The sequence below is a fragment of the Papio anubis genome, chromosome 6 (genome assembly GCF_008728515.1).
Source record: "Papio anubis isolate 15944 chromosome 6, Panubis1.0, whole genome shotgun sequence".
In the NCBI taxonomy this organism is placed as follows: Eukaryota; Metazoa; Chordata; class Mammalia; order Primates; family Cercopithecidae; genus Papio; species Papio anubis.
In genome coordinates this window covers 134,194,363-134,207,932 of record NC_044981.1, presented here as the reverse complement: position 1 = coordinate 134,207,932, position 13,570 = coordinate 134,194,363, and the positions used below count along the sequence as shown (strand labels likewise).

Here is a 13,570-nt window from a genome sequence, read left to right as displayed (position 1 = left end):
CAGGCAATAATGAATGCTGGCAACGATGTAGAGAAAAGGGAACCCTTGTACACCATTAGTGGGAATGTAAATTAGTCCAACCACTATAGAGAACAGTTTGGAGGTGCCTCAAAAAAATGTATATATATTGAGCTACCATATCATCTGGCAATCCCACTGCTGAGTACATAGCCAAAATAAAGGATATCAGTATACCAAAGATATTTACACTCCTATGTTTATTGCAGCACTGTTTACAATAGGTAAGATTTGGAAGCAACCTAAGTGTCCATCAACAAGGAATGGATAAAGAAAATGTGGTACATATATACATCAGAGTACTACTATTCAGCCATAAAAAGAATGAGATTCAGTCATTTGTAACAACATGGATAGAACTAGAGATAATTAGGTTAAGTGAAATAAACCAGGCACAGAAAGACAGACATCACATGTTTTCACTAATTTATGGGATATAAAAATCAAAACAATTGAACTTATTAACATAGAGAGTAGAAGAATGGTTACCAGAGGCTGGAATGAGTGGCGCGAGGCTGGGAAGGGAGGTGGGGATGAATAATGGGTATAAAAATTGTTGTTAGAATGAATAAGACGTCCTATTTGATAGCACAACAGGGTGATTATAGCCCATACTAACTTAGTTGTGCATTTTAAAATAAAAACAGTATAATTGGATTATTTGTAAATCAAAGGATCAATGCTTGAGGGGATGGATTACCCATTGTCCATGATGCGCTTATTTCACATTGCATGCCTGTATCAAAACATCTCATGTACTCCATAAATATATACACCTACTATGTCCCCACTAAATTTTTTAAAAAATTAAAACCAATTATATGTGTGTATGTACTAATAACAGAGCTTCAAATTCAATGAAAAAAAAAACCCAAAATTTGACAGAACCAAAAATAGAAATAGGCAATTCCAATAATTATATCACTTTTCTCTCATGGATGTGGAACAACCAGGCAAAGAAAACAGTAACTGTATGGAATATCAAAACAAAAATATCAGATACTTTCGTCTAACTAACATCAACAGAATACATCCAACAACTGCAGAATATACGTTCTTTTTAAGTGAACATAGAACGTTCACCAACGTAGTTGATGTGCTAAACATGTCTAAATAAATTTTAAAACCTTGCAGTATTGCTGACTATAATCTCTAGCCACAATGGATGTAAATTAGAAAAAAATACATTGTCTAGGAAAGTCTGGAATATTTGAAAATTAAATAACCAACTCTAAATAATATTAATATATGGGTCAAAGGTGAAATCAGAAGAAATATTAAAAAACATTTTGAAGTGAATGATAATGAAAGTATAATATATAAGAATTTGAGAAATGGAATGGCAAATTCATTCTTTCATGAGGAAGTAACTAACATAGAATTTCCCCCTTTCTGTAAATAATTAGAAAACTGGACCAAATATGTAAAACAATTATTTTTAAAGATTGGCCTATAGATAACAAAGGACTATTATTTGCTTAACAAATGTGTTAAGCCCTACTAGCCAGAGGAAAAACAGGTATGTAAGGATGATCACAGATTTATCTTCATAGTTCAACAGCGACTATGTGTTGTCTGCATGAGATACACTCTTAATGTAATGATCCAGAAATACTTAAAAATAAAAGAATTGGAATATATGTACCATGCATTTAAAAACTATTATGATATACTAAGAAGGCTACAGCACCATTTCTGTGGTATTCCTGCCAAAGGTATGTATCTTGAATCTAATCATGGGGAAACATCAGACAATCCAAGGTGAGCGAAACCCCACTAAATGACTGACCTGTCTTCTACAATAGTGTCAAGGTTATAAAAGTCAAGGAAAAGTCAAAGAAGTTGTTCCAGATGAAGAAAACTAAAGAGACCTGCAAGGGGTGATTCTGAACTGGAGCTTTTAAATATAAGTCTTGTTGGAACAACTGGTCAAACTTGAATAGGATTCAAAGAGGTGGCCTAAAGAGTTAAAAGAGTTAAGTGATAGTATTGCATCAGTGTTGATCTTCTGGTTTTGATGGCTACATTTTATTACTGTAAAAGAATGTTAAATGTCTTTGTTCATAGGAAATACACACTAAAGTAGTCAGGTATTGAGGCTTTAGGTTGATAATTTATTCTCGGATAGTTCAGGAAAAAATTCTTTCTGCTGTTTGTGCAACTTTTGAGTACGTTGGAAAATTTTTATACAAAAATCAACTTCAAAATTGACCATGTAAATGAATACCATTGAAATACCATTGAAATTCTCAGTAGTAACATTAGATGCTAGAGATTGTGGAGTAATGCCTTCAAAATTCTAGGGGCAACTGCTGTTCATCACTGAAGCATACCCTGATCACCTTTCAATCAAGCCTGAGGGTACAACAGCAACATTTTCAGATATATGAGAACTCAGAGTACCCATTCCCTCTATCAGACACTGGAGAATCAACCTTATGCAAAAGAGGCAATAAAAAATGCATCCAGTAGTGGAAAGAAACATTAAAATGACAGTGCTCTGTTGGCCTAAGAGTTAAAAAGAGGGGTCAAAGAGTAGCAAAATGGGAGAGTGTGCAGAGATATATCTGGAAATTGGTATTTTCCAATGTAGATATTTTAAAATAGGTGCATTCATTCCTTTAATGACGATTAAAAATTATATTTAATATGAATTTAAAGAAGTGAGTGGGGAAATGAAGATGGCAAGTAAAGGCTATTTTTTTTTTTAACAGCAAAATAAAGGAGAAAGCAGAGAAAGTAGTTAAAAAGGAATCTATGTTGAGAGACTGTTTTTCCTGCTAAATTAAGGGAAATAAGCACGGTAGTGTGATCTGAAGGAAAGCCAGAAACTGGGTGACCAAATAAAATGCACTAGAAAGAGTGCTTTTTCACTGAGGCTGGTAGAAAGGAGGTGATGTACCATGTAGATAGAAATAATTTGTAGTCTAGTGTGCTACAGAGAGCCTCACTTTTCTTTATACAAAGGCATATTCTAAGAAAAAAATAGGGCATAGATGGATAAAGAGGATTGCAAAGCTTTGCAAAAAGTTGAAATAACATCCGTGCCTCATAGTTGAGGGAGCTAAAAGAGGAACACATAGAAGAATTGCCCAGCAGCATGGATGGTCCTGCTGAGGAGGTGAACATGAATTTTTAACAGCATTAGCCATGCATTTGTATAGTGTTTTTTAAAGTTTTTATTCGAATGTTTTTGGCAGCCTGGGTGTAGCTACTAAATTTGGATTTGGGATTTGCCCAGTCTTGCAAACAAGTAATAACCCAGGGTATGGCATAAACTAAAAAGAAAAAGAAGAGAAACTATGCAAGTATGTCAGGCAGAATTCAATTGGAGGTCAAAATTTGCTGAAATAGCAGGTAGAGTGGGATTAAAGGAGCAAAAAGTGGGGATTCTGTGAAGTTGTGGTCCATGAAAGAATGAGAGGAGGAGGGGGAGAAATTCAGAATTGAAACTGACTACTCCAAAGACTCGCTGGTGAAAAAATCTGCCAATAAAAAATCAAGCATCCTTGTATACAAAGAAGAAAATCAAAGAGAGATGCCTAGGGACCTTCAGTTCTTTTCAGGAAGTTAAGCTGGCCTAGAGCTTCTTGCTGAGCATCCTTGCATTCATGGGGATGACATTTCTGGGACAAAGCAAACTTCCACCACATCAAACTACCTATGGATGATAAACTAACTACGATGAAGCTGGCCTTTTCCAGGTTTCTACCTTGGCACCAGTTTAATACTTGAGTCCTTTGTACCAAGGTTGTTTTTTATTTATGTTTTTTATTTCCTCTGCATTTCAGTGATAGTTGTCTTGGCACACAGTCCCAGCTGCAGACAGCTTTTATTTGTAGGTTTCCCTATTCAGAAAAAATAGTCCCATTTAGGGATTTCACTGTCATTCTGAGCTTTCCACTGAGCTACGACTCTGCAGCTTTCTTTAAATTCAAGTCACTGGGGAGGGCTTTTGAAATGCTCAAAAAACGAGACAACATTTTGTACAAAGGGGAAAAAGCAACCAAAAAGATATTCCAGAACCAAGTAGATACCACGAAAAAGAATGGAAAAGAGAAGACAGTGACAGGAACCAAAAGGGCAAAAGACAACACGTCGAATCTGTAATAAGCCAGCCAGAAGCCCCAAGGACAAGGGCAGTAACCTGCAGATAGAGGTTTGCACGTAGGGAAAGAAATTCTTACTTCGTAAGAATTCCCAAAAGTACCACCCAAGTTACTAGAGGTGACAAAAATACTTCCTCTTTTTAAGATAAGGAAGTTATTTTGGGACCACATTTTTAGTGAACTGGTTAGTTTTAGAGAGCTCTTCCAGAAACTCATTGAGGTATAGATTTTCAAAGTAGTTAAGTACATTGTTTGAGTAAAATAACATTATGTTCAACCTAACTTACAAAAGGAATAGTATAATTAAATAGACTTGTACCTGGAACTGAAAATATACTTAGTTAAGCATTGCCATATTTTATAAAGGATGTTAGAATCCCTTTTCCCTGTATTTAGCAATCCTAGCTGTGATGCAGGATAGATTAATAGATAAGCCACAAAGTAATTGTAATCAAACATAAAGGTACAATTTAGGAAATGGGTAATGTACCTATAGATGCCTAATCCAATATATACTTCATATGATGCCCAAATATGCCACATTTTTGGTCTGTTAGAGGAGCATGAAACAAGTGATGGTCAGGAAATGATTCAGACAGCAAGTCCTAAGGCAGTTAGTTGCAAAGCAGTAGAAGGAAAGTCCTAGAAAGCAAGTCCTAAGGCAGTTGCAAAGCTGTAGAAGGAAAGTCCTAGAAAGCTTTAATGTTTTGGGCTTGCAAATGGGTCTCTTTGTCCTCAAAATGTTTTAAGAATAATTTTTCAGTCATCATTTTGTAAAAACCAACGGCATTTTCATTGAAAATATTTTGGCCTCTTGAGGTGGACTTGCAAAAAATACTGCAACAGCACTTTTGTATCCCCACTAACCATTTTGATGCTGTATCATCTCCTGCCCTCACCCACTGATTCACTCCTGGTTACTGCCCTGTGTTCTTAGCATATATGGTACCCTGCCATGGCTCATTCATTTTCAGCAAGGGGACAAGGAACTCAATAACTAGCAGCACAAGAGCAAGTTGCCTCAGGCCAGGGTTCAGACCCAGCTATAGGTCTCGCCTTGTCTCCTCTCCACTTTCTCCATTTCTTTGGCTCTCCTGACAATTTCTCATAGCTTCCCTGTTTGAGCACACATTTTGCTTTTCCCCTTGCATTTCTATTGATCATCCAGAAGCTGTTTACTAGGGCCTCTACAACTCCCAGCTTGCAATATTTATGTCCATTCTCTTGATATCTGTGTGTATCCATTTCCCTGACATTTTAAAATGTGTTTCTCCTCAGTTTTAGCTCTTCTCCTGATTACTACTTTGCCCTGTCCCTAGATATCCTGCCATAATTAATGTTGAATGAAATAATCTAATCAACCAAGACTCGAAATTCATACAGACTTTGAAATGGGAACAAAATCTTACATTTTTTCTAGTGTGTCCTCATAGATTTGACTCTCACCCTTTGTACAGGGGCATCAGTGGCATTAAGTGACAAATTACTTCTGAGAGTTGTAGGATAATTCTGTATCAAGCTCTCCACTCAGATCCAATGAGTCACTAGTTCCTACTTATGAACGGGTATTAACTTGCTTCATTTGCAAACCCCAGCAAGAATTTTGGTCACAAGCCACAGTACCATAAGAACTGGCTTTGGAATAAGTTAGGTTTTGGTTCCTATGCCAGCTCTTCCATGTCATAACTTTGATCAGGATAACAATAATAACAATATTTTTTTCTCCCAAGACTTACCATACAGTTTGGTACATAGAAAGTACTTAACTACTATAATGAGGCATAAAAATGTTTAATTAATCACCGAGATTTAAACTGACTTTTAGAGACACCTTCTTAGCAGGTACCCAGTTCCCCAAAGTTTCTCATATCCATGGCACTCACTATAACCTTAGCAAAGGTTATCAGGATCTTCTGTTGACTGTGCTCTTCTCTCTGTACTTTTGGCCTCTTGCAAACACTGTCCCTCCCAACAGTCCACGCTGACAGTTTCAAGCTGGTGTGATCGCGTCTGTCTAGTCAGATGCTAACTTTCAGCTTCCCAGAGGTATGTCTCTCAAAGTTGATCAGCTGACCTGAGGAACCATTTGGAACGATTCCTTCCTTCAATATCTCTGGCCGAGTTATGCATACCTCCTCATCAAAGACAAATAGAAAACAAGGTCAGTACGAAAGTGGTGCTTGCCTATCTCACTGTCTGTACCTTTTCCTATTATAACTAGCCTCATAATCTTTAGGTTAGAATGACTTGCACAAACCTGTTCCTAGAGTCCCTTCCTTGTCCCTTGTGGCACTTTGCCACTTGTGATTGCAACTGGTGGTTTTAAGCATGTCTCCACTTCAAAACTCCACGCTTTATGAAAAGCAAGAAGATGTATGTACTGTTCGACTATTGTTATATTCCCAGTTTCTAGACCAGGGGTTGGCATTATCACATAGCGGTTAAGAGCTTGTGATCTGGAGCCAGGCTGCTTGGTTCAGCTTACAACTCCACTCCATACTATTTACGTGAATTTAGGTAAGCTACTGAAATTACTCCTACTTCAGTTTACTTTCCTAAAAAATAGATATTTTCATAATAGTGTTTACCTCTTAGGAGAGATTAAATAAGTTAATATGCGTAAGCACTTGGGATAGTGTTTGGCACAGAGCAAATAACTATTAAAATAGGTGCTCAGTAAATATTTGCTGGATTAACAAATGCCAGAGTAGGTCCAGTCATCAGCATTCTGCAGACATTATTTAATCAACCCGAATAGTCCAGCTGCTTTAGAGTCTCTTGATTTTTTTTTCATGATTTTTTTTTTTTTTCATTTACTGCCTCTTAGGCTTTATTGCATTTGTGTCAAATCCGCTTGTCTAAACATTTAAAAAAGCAAAACAGTGTTACATAGTTTTAAAAACCATTATAATTTCAGTATATGAGTTTCTAAAACTTCATGTACAAGTGCTTAATTGTCTCATTTGAGGTTTTACATTGCTGATGAAATCCACTCATTTAAGAGGTAGGTAGTAACGCAGTGTGTGGGGTGTAAAGTAAGATGCTACGGGTATGTGTGTGTGTAGGTATGTTTGTGTATATGTGTGCCTGTGTATAGTTTTATGTGTGTGTGTTAGGGGTAGAGCTGGCTATGCCAAAGGTGAATAAGATAAAGTTCCTGCTCTACGGAATCTTGAAATTTAATAGAAGACATAACCATGCAAACAACTAACTAAATCACAAGGCACAATCCTCTGCCAGCCTATGAGTATCTGCATCCTGCTCTGGGAAAGTGTAATAATCTCTTTTTGTGTCTGCAATTGTACCCAGGCTGGCATCTGAATTAGATTGTAGGCTCCTAACATTTCACTTTATCAGTTCGTACAATGCCCCACATCTCTGTGAGCTAAAATAAAATGTTGCTATTAGCACAATGTGAAAAGAATGGTTTTTTTCCCTGAAAGGAAAAAAGTAGTGCCATGAAGCTATAGAATAGGCACGTCTCTCAGTAAAACGAGTTTCCCTAAAAGGATTTCCTAAGGAACATCTTAAGGTATTAAACAAACAAACAAATAAGACAACTGAGTAGAATTTAAGTCTGTGTCTTTCCCTTATTCTCTAGTCCTGGTTCTTTTGACGTACAGTGAAACATTTTTGGGGTTATTTATTTCCACCCCCACTCTGTCGTAATATTAAGAGAATTCTCAGAGGGGAGAGTATAGAAGTCTGTCAGCAGCAGACTCTATTCTGGCAGGAAGATTATCCTATAAAAAAAGGAAGAAATGGATTTCCTCTCCTTGTAGTTCAATATTTTCTTCCTCTACACATTGGTTAAATTCTTCCATCCTATTTCCTTGAAAATGTCAGGGTTGGGCTGCCCCAGTCTCAGACAACTCTCTTCATTATGATTATCAGTGTTAATGCCATGTCATTAATCCTCATGAGTATATGGAGGCCTCACACTGAATGAATGGGGAAGGTCACCATGGAAACATTTGTCTCCATAGATGACTCACGGCAACCCCCATAACTGCTGAACCACATCCCGTCTCCCAAATGCACTGGATGAGGACACAAATTTGGCATTTCCTATAGGACCATATTATTTTTTAAAGCTATTAAAAATCTATGCCAGGGAAGCATTCTTCAGACTCATGGTAATAATACTCTTTGCAATGTGTTTAAGTGGGTGATGCTATGCAATTAGTTGTTAACACCTTTTAATAAATGCACACAGTAAACATTACCTGTGGTTTTTCAGCTCCCGGTTTCTTTGCAGTGCTGTCATCTCTGGAGACAGGCACTGGCAGAGAGAAAAGTGCCCATGTAGAAAATAAGCAAAACACCTGCATTCTCACATTTCAGAAATGATCCTCCTTAGGGGTTAGTGTGGTCTATCAACCTGCATCACAGTGAAGTGGAGGGGAATAAAATGGTCTTTGCTGGATTTATTTTTTTTGGCTGCCTCAATGAAAAAATCAAGCAAGATAACTCATGTAGAAAAATTACATTTGAGGACTGCAGACTTCTCACTTAGCCTTATCATGGAACGGCAGTATATCAACATTTCCTAGATGGAAAATTAGGTCTATGGTGGGAGCTATCAGGCTTAAGTAAAATCACATGAGAACTACTGTGTATACATATACCAGTCACCTCAGCACAGCTACGCTGAGCAATCTTTCTAGGGTTGCTATGTTCAGAGTTGGCCGTAACTATACACACCCTAAGCCCAGCTGGAAAAGCAAACAAGGGAGTGAAAAAGGAACAGACTATTTCCCAGGCTGTACACATTTGCTGAATCTTCACAGAGGCAGGTTGTCATTTCTTGTTTATTTTTTGAATCCTAGATGGAAACCTTGAACTTGAGTGATAATAATAGTAGACATTTGCTAACTGTACATATATTAGCTCTTTTGTGTCTGTAAATGATCATATAATTCGGGTAGTATTCTTTACTTTATTTGACAGATTAAGAGACTGAGGCATGGAAAGATTAAGTGATGTTACCATGGTCACGTAGCTCTTAAATAGCTGAGGCGAGACATGAACCCAGGAATCTGGCATCCAGAGTTTTTTTCCTTTAACTTTAAGCCATGTGTTTACCTCTTGTAGAGTCATATTTATTCCTTTTCTCTCCTCTTCTTTCCTCCTCTCTTTCTCTCCCTCTCTCTTTCTTACCATTTTTCTACTACTCTTTCACACCTGCCCCCAATCTTTCCCCTCAAGCCCACACCCACTTCCCACTTCTCTCCTCTCTCTTCTCTCTCTCCCTCTCTATTACTGGAAGTGATGGGCCCCATCTGGGTCCACCAGCTAGCTCCAGACAGGAGATTTTGGCCTCTCCCAAACTAAATCCTACTTGTAAAGCAGGAAAAGCTACTCCCTGCTTCCAGATCTCCCCTTCTCACTGACCCTCCCTTGTCCCTCTGTCACCTTCCTTTTTTTGCATAGGATTCCAGTTCTCTTGTACTCTTTTCCCACAGTTTTCTCGGGAAAGAATGGGTTTTCTTAAAGTCATCTGATATGGTGTGGCTCTATGTCTCCACCCAAATCTCATCTTCAATTGTAATCACCACGTGTTGAGGGAGAGAGTTGATTTGATCATGGGGGTGGTTTTCCCCACGCTGTTCTTGCGATAGTAAGTGAGTTCTCATGAGATCTGGTGGTTTTATAAGGCAGTTTCCCTGCTCCAGCTTGCTTCTCTCTCCTACCACCGTGTGAAGAAGGTCCTTGCTCCTCCTTGTCTTCCGCCACCATTGTAAGTTTCCCGAGGCCTTCCCCAGCCATGTGGAACTGTGAGTCAACACAAATCTCTTTTGTTTATAAATTACCCAGTCTCAGGTAGTAGCTTTACAGCAGTGTGAGAATGGACTAATGCATTATCATATAGTAAATTCAGTCTCATCATTTACATTAAATGTAAATGAACTCTTTATGAACATTTGCTTTTTAAAAAATTTTTGTTATTGAAGTACAGTTTACCATATAAATGGTGTCGTGGACTGAACTCTGTCCCAAAATTCATACGCTGAAGCCTTACCTCACAATGTGACTGTATTTGGATATAGGGCCTTTAAAAAGATAATTAAAGTTAATTAAGGCCTATAGGGTGAGACCTTAATCCAAGATGACTTATACCCTTATAAGAGAAGGAAGTGACACAGGGATATGTATAAATAAAGGCCATGTGAGGACACAGTGAGAAGGTAATCAGAGACCTCAGGACAAACCAAACCTGTTGATATGTTGACCTTGGAATTACAGCTTCCAGAATTGTGAGAAAATTAATTTGTTGTTGAAGCTTCCTAATCTGTGACATTTTGTTATTGCAATACTAGTAGGTAAATACATATGGGGAAATACACAAAAATACACAAATCTTAAGTATACAGCTTGATGGGTTTCTACATATTTATAAACCCATGAAATCACTCCAGATCAAGAAATAAAACCTCTCTCCTGCCCCTTCCCACTCACGTTAGCAGTCTGTGCCCATATTTTCAGATCTGTTTCCCTGCAGAGAGGGTTCACTTAGGCCCTTCTCTCTCATGTGGAAGAGCTTTTCTTCTGCAAGTGCTCCTGTGCCTGGGTCTGGATATGAGAGTCAATTTTGGGAGTCAGGGTTGGCAGGGCCATTTGGTCAAAGAGCTAACGCAACATTTTCCAAGCTGTTTTCACAAGTAATAAAGATGACATTATAATCTTCATCTGATTTCTGCATCGATTTCCCAATTGTTTCTGAACTAGGGAGGGGAAAAGGGTATAATTATCTCCTTGATACCTAACATCTTGTTGGTTGACTGTGTTCAAGTTTGGAATTTAAAAATAACCTATTTTTATTATAAAATATTTCAAACATTCAAAAATACCTATGCTAATATAATGAACTACCACCTGATTTCAATAAATAAAGATGATTTACTATATTTGCCTTTGAAAAACATTTTAATTTAAACTAGTAAATCAGAGTTTCTTCTAATAGTCTTGAAATCTAAAGGCTTTGGGTCTTTTGAACAAATAATGAATGCCTCTAACAATCAAATAAAAAGCACAACATGACACAAAGCTCTCATAATTGTCAATTCTACTTTTTATCTAATGCACTTTCTATCATGTTGCATGCCATCTGCTAACTAATGAAATGCCCTAAGGCTCAAATTGATAGATGTAAAAATCTCCCAATTGTACATAAAATAGAATTTGATATGTGATTGGGGATTCCAAGCTGATTTGGATTAGATCTTTGATAGAGTAGAGACAACTGAAAGTTTAAGCAAATTTGGGGTTGTCCTACATCACTAATATCATCCTCTGGGCAGGAATGGGTCTTGGGATCCATTTACTTTCTCTTCTCTCCTATATATATATAGGAAGAGCACCTGGTGGACCACGCCTTGATGATCAGGCAGCTACACCAAATGGTTACAGAAAATATGAATAGGTTTGAGAGGGGAAGGGCATCATAAATTCTTCAAAGAATTGCTATATGGGTAGAGGTGACAAAGCTATTACTGGTGAAGAGTCACCACAGAAAGTCCTGTGTCCTGAATGAAAATGCTCAAAAAATGAGAAAATCGGAACTTCAAAGATAGGCATAAACAAATGGAAGCATATTTCAAGAGAACCAGGCAGAGCATCAAATTCAAGCCAGGGTTAGTTATTGTTTTGGAGGAATTATCTAATTTAGGGCAGTGAATGTGAACAGCTATGAATGATTTTGAACATAAAGAACTCATTGACTTCGTGTGCTCACTCCAGAGATCTAAACAGCATGTTCGAAAAACAAATGGCCAAGGAGGGAGACAGGGAGTGAGAGAGGGAGGCAGGGAGAGAGGGAGGGAGGGAGGGAGGGAGATTAAGTACTGAAAGTGGTGTGAGCCCTACATTAGGTTGAGAAGAAACAGGATGTAATAAGAAACAAGTTAATGGGAACATGTTTTGATTTGCTTGTGTAATTCTTTTAATTCTTTAGAATTATCAATATGAATGATAAACCACATGCATCCAGTAATAAAAAATCCCGGTCTACAGCTGCTTAGGAAACTCAAAACCCATTCTGGTGTTTAAGTGAGATACTTCTGTCAGCATTCCACAGTAGTTTTGCAAGGATTTACACTGGGGTCACACCCCTAGTCTCGATCCAGCCCTCATATCCACCTACTCTTAGGAGAAGGAGAAAGTTACCTGATTGGTGGATTTAGGATTAGTTAGATACAATCAATGCAGCCCATTCCTCTCTTTTTCTTGAGTCTGTGTGCTGGGAGAAGGGATGTATTGTATGCTGTTTACCCTTTGATACGGACCCTGCTACAGTGTGGTGGGTCTGCCGCTTTCTCGCTGTACTTATGGACAGAAGGGAAGGGGAAAATTTGTTCATTTCAGAGGTGAAGTCTTAACAAGTTCACGCTGCCAGTGTCTAAGTCATAGTCTCCAATCACTTTTGTTAGTAATAAAAGTGTATTTTGTTAGTAATATACCTTTTGTCACTTTTGTTAGTAATAAAGGTATATTTTGATGTTATCCCAAAGTTGAACATGGAGGAAAGATTGTTTTTCAACAATGCTTTCAGCAGTATTGGGCTCTATTTCCTAAATGACTGGATAGAATTAAAATAAATTTGTAATGATGTACTAACATAAATAAATGAAGTATCAGTAATGAATATATGAATTAAGACAGAGCATGTAGCCTTGAACAAGCTGGGGGACAGAATATAAGGTCTTACATAATAATCATATTAGTGGCTAATATTTATTAAGTGTTTATTCTGTCCAATTAATTTTGGTACTATTGTGAGCCCCATTTTTTGTGAGTCCCAATATTGTGAGATGACAGTCAAAAAGATGTGGAGAATGGATTCATAATCAAGGGCTTGATCTCAGAGTGGGTTCTCTTAACTTAGAATATACTGGAAATTTATTAAGATAAATTTGTCTCTGAACTTCCTTGAAAACAGAACTTTTGTTATCAGTGCTAATAATTCTTTCCTTTTTCCTTTTTATATTGAGATATATTACCAGGAGAAAAAAAATTATCTATTAGGACATCCTGCAAAAGTATACTCCAAAAAGTTTCCCGCAATTTATCCTGCCAGTAAGGGGACATAAGTATGCACATTTTAATCCACCTTGGATTAAAACGTATTTAAATTAAAATGTATTTAAAAATAGGCTGTTGTCACTTTTTATATTTAATTTCAGTCAGGATAGACTATGGTCATCCACAGTATCAAGCAGCCTCAGAACTTCATTGGCTTAAAACAACTTGGATGTATACCTTGCTCAAGCTACATATTTTTTTGCAAGCTAGATGGGTGCTCTGTTCTGTATCATCCTTTCTCTGGAATCCCACGCAGGAGAGCTGTATAAGGTTTTGCATCTGCTATTCAATGTTCTTTTCCAGAAGTAAAAAATATCACTTAGTTCACAATCCCATTAGTCATAACAAGTCATCTGGCTTCA

General features: G+C 37.5%; 1 long non-coding RNA gene across 1 annotated transcript in view; it reads left to right on the top strand.

The window, feature by feature from the left end:
- The first annotated feature begins 6,013 nt into the window (after window positions 1-6,013).
- LOC116275363 overlaps window positions 6,014-13,570 on the top strand; it is a 163,888-nt gene continuing 156,331 nt past the window's right edge. The window contains exon 1 of the long non-coding RNA XR_004184408.1: window positions 6,014-6,288. This is a non-coding gene — a long non-coding RNA (uncharacterized LOC116275363). The remainder of the gene's footprint in view (window positions 6,289-13,570) is intronic.